The 7189-nt window shown below is 49.1% G+C and overlaps 1 pseudogene; it reads right to left on the bottom strand.

The window, feature by feature from the left end:
- Positions 1-676: 676 nt before the first annotated feature.
- LOC126402109 (uncharacterized) lies at positions 677-3285 on the bottom strand (annotated as a pseudogene).
- Between the last annotated feature and the right edge of the window lie 3904 nt (positions 3286-7189).

The raw sequence follows: 7189 nt of genomic DNA on the forward strand, positions 1-7189 counted from the left end.
TCAGAATGACAAATAACTAGTCAGGGTCTCGAATGAATTCAGAGGTGATGGTATGTTGAAGTAGAAGACTGGTGTAGGATGACCGGATTGGTTGGTTTTACTTTGCTTGATGTAAAAGACCATGGCGTTGTTGGAGAATTGGGACAAATCTGAAATGCAGGCATGGCGGCGTGGGTCAAAGTGGATGGTCGAGGAGGTGAATTCTGAGCATCGGAGGAAACCGAAGAAAGCAAGCAGAAACATGGCTTCTAAGTTCATGCGATGTGGTAAGTGCAGTATCCAGAGCAGATGGTATGGATGCAAGCTAACAGCAAGTCGGATGTAAGGGGGAGACGGCGAGGGATCTTAGCTGGTTCTTGGCGTAGTCCTTTGAGGAGAGCAGTAATTTGCGGGTGGTTGGAGGCTAGGCTTGGAATGCCTGTTATGAGCTTGCAAAAGAAGCTGATGTCGCTAAGATACACCTTGATGGTATGAGCTGTAATGGCCATGACGGAATGAGCATGGGTGATGAAGCTAGTCAAGGTGACGAGGCCGAACGATGGGAAGGCAATGTGATACAGGTTGTGGAAGTGACGGAATTGTTTCCAAGCTGTCAAGTATGATGATAAGGTTGCAGGTGATAGGCTGTTGATTATGGAGTTCTGTGCTTCGACTATCAGACGTATAAGGCCAGGATTTACAGATTGAATGTCAATGCTGAATATGGAGGAACCGGTGTTGGATGGGCATCTGCATGAGGAGCCAAGCTTCTGAACTTCTGAAATGAGAAACGAGAGAGAGAGTCAGTGATGGCATTGGAGTGACCAGGAACATGGGCTGCACGGAGAATGTATTGATGGGTAACAGAGTGCCAGACTAGGCGGCGCATGAACGGCATGATGGATGTAGAGTTGGAACGACCTTTGTTTATGATGTCGACGACGGCGAGGTTGTCTGAATGTATGAGGATGGACTTGCGAGACCATTCATGGCCCGACAGAACGGCAGCAGCTATGATGGGGTAAATTTCAAATAGAGCTGAGGAAGCAATCTGGCATTCGTTGGAGACCTCCAGGGGCCATTTTGCTACAAACCACTTTCCATTATAGAAGCCCCCAAAACCGGTTGAGGGAGCAGCATCAGTGAAGAGATGGATGTCCTGCGGATGGGTCAGGTGATCATCGTAAAAGAAGGTGATCCCATTCCAATTTGCAAGCAGGTGAAGCCAAAGGTGGAGCTCGGCACGGCTTGAACCATCCAGGGAAATGAGGGCCAGAAGAGATGGCACGGAAGAAGCGATCGACAACAGGTGAGAGATGAACGCCCGCCCCTGGGGAATGATGCGCATGGCAAAGTTGAGGTGACCCAAAATGGAGAGCAGTTGGCGTTTGGTGCAGCGAGGAGCAAGGAGGAAATTGGATATCAGGAGACTGATGCGGTTTAGCTTCTCAACGGGGAGAGAGGCCTGAAACAAATTGGTGTCCAGCGTGATTCCGAGGAACTCAAGGGAAGTAGAGGGGCCTTCAGTTTTCTCCACTGACAGTGGAACCCCTAGGTCGGAAAAGACTGAGGTCAGGGTGACCAGGCCAGAAGCCGGTGGCGATGAAGTGGGGGTAATGACGAGGAAATCGTCTAAGAGATGGACGAGGAATGGAATGCCGTGGTTGTTGGACAGGATCCAGCAGAGGGAAGATGTCAAAGATTTTGGGGCTGCTTTTGCACCCAAAGGTGAGCCTTACTGCGAAGTAGTAACCACCGCGCCAGCGGACGCCGAAGAATCGCCAGAACTCTGGGTGAATGGGAAGAACTTTGAAGGCACTTGTGATGTCTGCTTTCGAAAGCCATGATCCCCTGCCAGCGAGTTTGATGAGGGCAATGGCATGGTTGATGGTGGTGTAGTGGAGGGAGGAGTCTTCGCTTGGAATTAAGCTATTGATGCTGGGAATGGTGCTGCCATGGGGAGCCGAGAGATCGACGATTATGCGTTTCTTTCCTGAATACTTTCTGGCGGCGATGCCGAGGGGGCTGATACAGAAATCTGGAAAAGGAGGATGCGCGAAAGGACCTATCATGAAACTGTCACTGACTTCCTTGGCAAGCAAGCGGTCGACCGTCTCTGGTTCGTTTGTGGCAGACTGCAGGTTCTTGCATTCGAACAACGAGGATGGTAGTACGGATAGACCAGGGTGAAAACCGTTCCTGAAACCATTTACAAGGAAGTCCATGAAAGCTGGATCTGAGTGATTGCGAAGTGCCGTGGCTAAGGCAGGGATGTTTATAGGTGTCGATAGGTGCTCACCTGGTTTAAGTGAAGTTGGGTTGTGAGGGCATGCTGGACGGGCGTGTCCGCCTCCGCAGTAGGAGCAAACATGGAGGTAGCGGCACTGCGATATGTTGCAACCTGCGTCGTTGAAGTTGTTGCAGATGGAACGACCCTTTTGATGCATGATGGGTCTGTCCTTAGTGTCGATGCCCTTGGTGACCAGAAGGTTAACGGAAAGGGTGGATGATGCAGGCGTTGGAAGAAAGGGTGGTGGCGGGGCTGCTGACGACAAGCGGGAGAGAGCAGACGCCCTTGGCTGGCTAGGACGAGGTTCTGCACGGGTTGGAACGGAGCAGGAGGAAGCTGGATGAGACGGGGCACCACACAGGGAGCAAGTCACAGCCGCACAGGCAGCGAAGATGCGGCAATACAGTTCTGTGTCAAGAGTGCCCCAATAAGTAGCTTTGTTGAATTGATTGAGACGAGCTGCGGCTTCGGAAGCGCAGTGAATGTGGTATTGGTAAAAACCGTTGCCACCAAAACGGAGGGCCAGGTTAAGGATATTTGACATATAGTCGTCCAGTTCTTGGCGACGGCCAGGGAAGAGCGAGCACAGGACATCTCTATAAAGAGAGAAGGCATATGCGAACTCAGTTGGTGTGAATTCTCTGGAACAGTTGGACTGCTTCCCCTTCAGGTGGAGGCAACCTCCAAGGTCTTCAAGACACCTGTCGCCGAGTGGTTGGTGCAAGGATGGCAAGAGGAGAAGAGCCAGATCGATATAATTACCGTCAGTGATTTGTCTGCGTAAGTGTGCTGGTACCGGAGAAGGACGGGAAACTGGAGCGCCAAGATGACGAGTGGGAGGAATGGCTGTGGACAGAGTAAAATGGGTGGTTCCCGGTCCCAGAAACCCCAGAGAAAGCCGGCTGCTGGGTGTAGTGTGATGCAGCGGCGGGGGGTGCTGGCATCCCGGTGCCAGAAACCCCAGGGAAAGCCGGCTGCTGGGTGTACTGTGATGCAGCAGCGGGGGGTGCTAGCATCCCGGTGCTAGAATTCCCAGCTAAGGCTGGCTGCTGTATAAGCTGGAGGTGGGCTGCGGAGGGCATGATGTGAGAGGTCCAGGAATTTCAGCGCCACGTGCTTCATCCGATGTAGGAGATGTGCCAGGAGCTGTGGTGATTCTTGGTCTCAAAGGTCGACGTCCCTGCCTTGCCTTGTTGCTGAGATTTTGGCTGCATGACCTGAGGATACAGGCGGACTGTCCCTTTAGCTGGAGTGAGGCCGTCACGGCGCGTCATTGGGGTGTGCGTGGTGACGTCATGCGGAAGCGGGCTGGAGCCGGCGGAGCGGTGGCCATGACAGGCGGACATGAGGAGATTAAAAAGAAAAAAAAAAAAGTTTTGCTTTATTGTTGGTGTGATAGAAGGGGATGCTTTTGTCACAGAGTGTTTTCTGGAAAGTTGCCACAGTACAGTCGGTAATTTTGGAAGGGGGCCGGCCTTCGGGAGACCTCGCCGGAGCGTGGTGACGCTGGGACTGCCGTCAGGAGGAGCGACCAGTGTTTTCACCATGATGGCGGGGGGGCTGAAGTACTCTGGCAGGTGAGGGCGTTGGGGAATTGCGGCGACGGCGGTGGGTTGTTCTGAAGTCGCCGCATCCTCTTCTCTCTGACCGTAGGAGTGAGCTGGGAGAGGCGGTGGAAACCGCAGGTGAACTGTACTCCTTGCGTAGGTTATGGAGAGATGAACTGGGCGGGATGTGGATGGCGGAGGAGATGCAGCTGGTCGAACTCACGTGCTTCTTCAACAGCCAAAGGACTCGGGGAGGCGGCATGTTGGGCACGGCATCGGCGGGGAAGTCCTCGGCCTCCGAAGCCGGATCTGCTGGTGGGAGCATGTGGAAACCGGATCGTGAGCGAAAAAGTCGTCGTCAGATGGAGACAAGGACACGACGTCCATGGCGGTATCGGTGAGTAGGAAATACTACTTTGTGAATGAACGAATATTATTTGGCTAGTAGAAGGCTCTCGGGCCGTGTTGTGCTCTCGGTTCCAGCGGCGCAGAAGACGGGAGCGAAAGGGAAGAGCAGGTTAGGTTGGCATTTATAGGGAACGGAAGAGGTGTGTTTGAGGTGTGGTCCTGCTCCTGAAACTCGCTAGGAAAGCTCCAAATAAATCTCAACAACTATGGATCTCATCACCATATAAAACTACCTTGAAAAATACTTTCCCAAGAGGATGAAGCCTAATGTTTGGCCGTGTAGATTGCAGTGGAATTTACTAAGCATATTCATACTCCCTAGAGGATGAACCCTTTTTCATTTATGACACTGAAAAAGCTTTACTTTAGCACCACCCTCTACCTCTCCTTACCCCCTTCCATTGGTGAGTCCATGATGCCAAAAATGTGTTTACAATGTGATTTGTACTCATATGGGACATTAACATGGGGAACAGTTTCTGTTCAGAACCTATGAGGGCTGTTAGAGGAAACATTCACCGACAGCCAGCTCAGAAACTATGAGCCATAACAGGCAAACTTGGCTTTATAATCCAGCTTCACCTGAAAACAGCCCTTCTAAAATTACAAAATGAACAGCACCAGAAAATAATTCATATTACAAGACCATTCTTCCTCCTGAGTGATTTGTTGACTGTGAAAATAAACACATGGATATGATTTTTGTGACATCACTCAGAAGAGTCCGGGGTAAAACTTTAAAGCATTTCTGTGGTTTTGTCATTTACTGCAACCAGAAAATCCACATTTGGTTGGAGGACGGAAAGCCTGGATGGAAAATACAAGTGGCAACCACCGAAGCTAACTGATAACATTAAAAAAAACACCTGTCGATCAAGTCTGAAAAAGTGATCAAAATGACAGACCCTCAAGGAAAACATTTGGTTGTCCTGTAAGTCACTGTCACCCATGCACCAGAACACTGAGTATATTTCATGATCAGTACACCAACAACATTTGCTCATAGTCTTCTCTTAAATAGAAACAAACAAAGAATGATTGACTAAACAGACTGTTGTGGGACACAGTCTTAGTGTGAATTTGATGCATTCATTTGATGTGTCCCCATACTTTACACCTAAAACCAACCAGGTTCTCTTAAACCTCAGCCTCCACTCATACTGTATCCGGAGGAAAAGCTCCAGTGGTTGGTAAAGGGGTTAAAAACCTTATAAAAAAATAAAATGGATAATCAAAGGAGGAATGATGATGACTTAAAATCAGTTTAAAAGTGTACAATAATCATGGGCAGGATGGGAAATAATCTCAAAAGGAATCTAGTTAAAGTCTTGCAAATAGTGATCTTGTAAAATCCCCAGTCTTATAGTCCAGTGTCTTATAGTGTGTAACTGGCACTGGTGAGGAGCCGCCAACTCTACAGGGAGTGTAGTCTCATGTGCTTCACGGAGACGTGGCTGAATGACAATGTGCCTGACAGCTGTGTGAACCTAACAGGCGTCTCTACTGTGCGAGCGGACAGGAACTGAAAGGTGAGCGGCAAAAACAGAGGTGGGGGACTGATCCTGCTTGTGAACAATAAATGGTGTCATCCTGGACATATCACGGTGAAGTACAAGAGCTGCTGTCAGGATATTGAACTGTTGGCAGTCGGTTGTTTACATTCTACCGCGGGCAGCAACGGCAGTGGCGTGTGACGTCATCCATGAAACTGTTGCTAGAATTCAGACTCAGCAACCTAGTGCTAGGGTGACCAAACGTCCCGCATTGCGCGGGACTGCACAGCATTTCTGTCTCTTTTCACGCGTCACGCAAATTGAGACCATAACCCACATGATTGGTTGTCACCTGCGCTTGCATTCCCCCCCTGGCCAATGAGAAGAAGCTGCATGCAGCGGCCAGCCCACGTGGGCTCTCTGTTTATTGTCATGAAAGCACAGCGCCGCGTGAGTGTCGATAGACTCGTTGGCGATGAACTGTGCCTTGCCTGGAAAGTAGACGAAAGCAGGCAAACACAGCGGGGGGCGGTGACAGAAAGCTGCGGTGAAGTCAGACAGTTTCCCGACAGTTTCCAGCAGCCTTCAGTCCATACAAGAAGTCACAGACACACTAACATCCTGTCTGGAATAATGTCAATTCATTAAAAAAGTGATCAGACCCATATATCAGTTTGTTTTCAGTCTCCAGTTGTTTTAATTATGATAGATTAATTTATTAAAATGCTTTACAGGTGATCTGTAGTTTATGTTCATGGTTTAACCTCCATTTTACATGAATTCCCCTGTAAATCAGCATCATATCAGTTTGACCTGTCCCCTCAACTACACAGGCTAAATAAACTGTGTTTGACTATAAGGTTACTATTTTCAGGAAAAAAAAATACAAGACAACAGCTTTCATTAAAGATCAGTCAGATACGGTCAGGGCTTCATATCTGTACAGTTGTTATTTTAAGAATCCTCACATCCCACTGACCACAAGTCTCTGTGTTGCTAAATACTTCAATAATTAGAACAGTCCAGTGTTAATATACAGTCTGTATAGTTTATGATTAATGTATTTAGTCTCTGATGACTAAACTTCGCGCAGGTGCGGGTGTCGGGGCGTGTGTCCCACATTGTCCCTCACAAACCTACTCCTTGTCCCAAATGTGGTTTATTGGGACCTGGTCACCCTACCTAGTGCATTCATTGCAATAACTAGGGATTTTAACAACACTACTCTCCTCCCAACTGACTGGGTTTGTTCAGTATGTTTTACTGTCCCACAAGGGAGAATAAGACACTGGATTTGTTTTATGGAAAAATCCAAGGATGCCTACAGTGCCTCTGCCCCACCACCTCTTGGCAGATCAGATCATAATCTAGTCTCTCTCCAGCCCACATATAAACCCTGTGTATTAAAGTTGCCTGTCACCACCTGCGCAGTCAGAGAGTGGTCCCCGGAGACCAGTGAGTCTCTCAGGGAC

Source organism: Epinephelus moara, chromosome 16 (assembly GCF_006386435.1).
Source record: "Epinephelus moara isolate mb chromosome 16, YSFRI_EMoa_1.0, whole genome shotgun sequence".
Lineage (NCBI taxonomy): Eukaryota > Metazoa > Chordata > Actinopteri > Perciformes > Serranidae > Epinephelus > Epinephelus moara.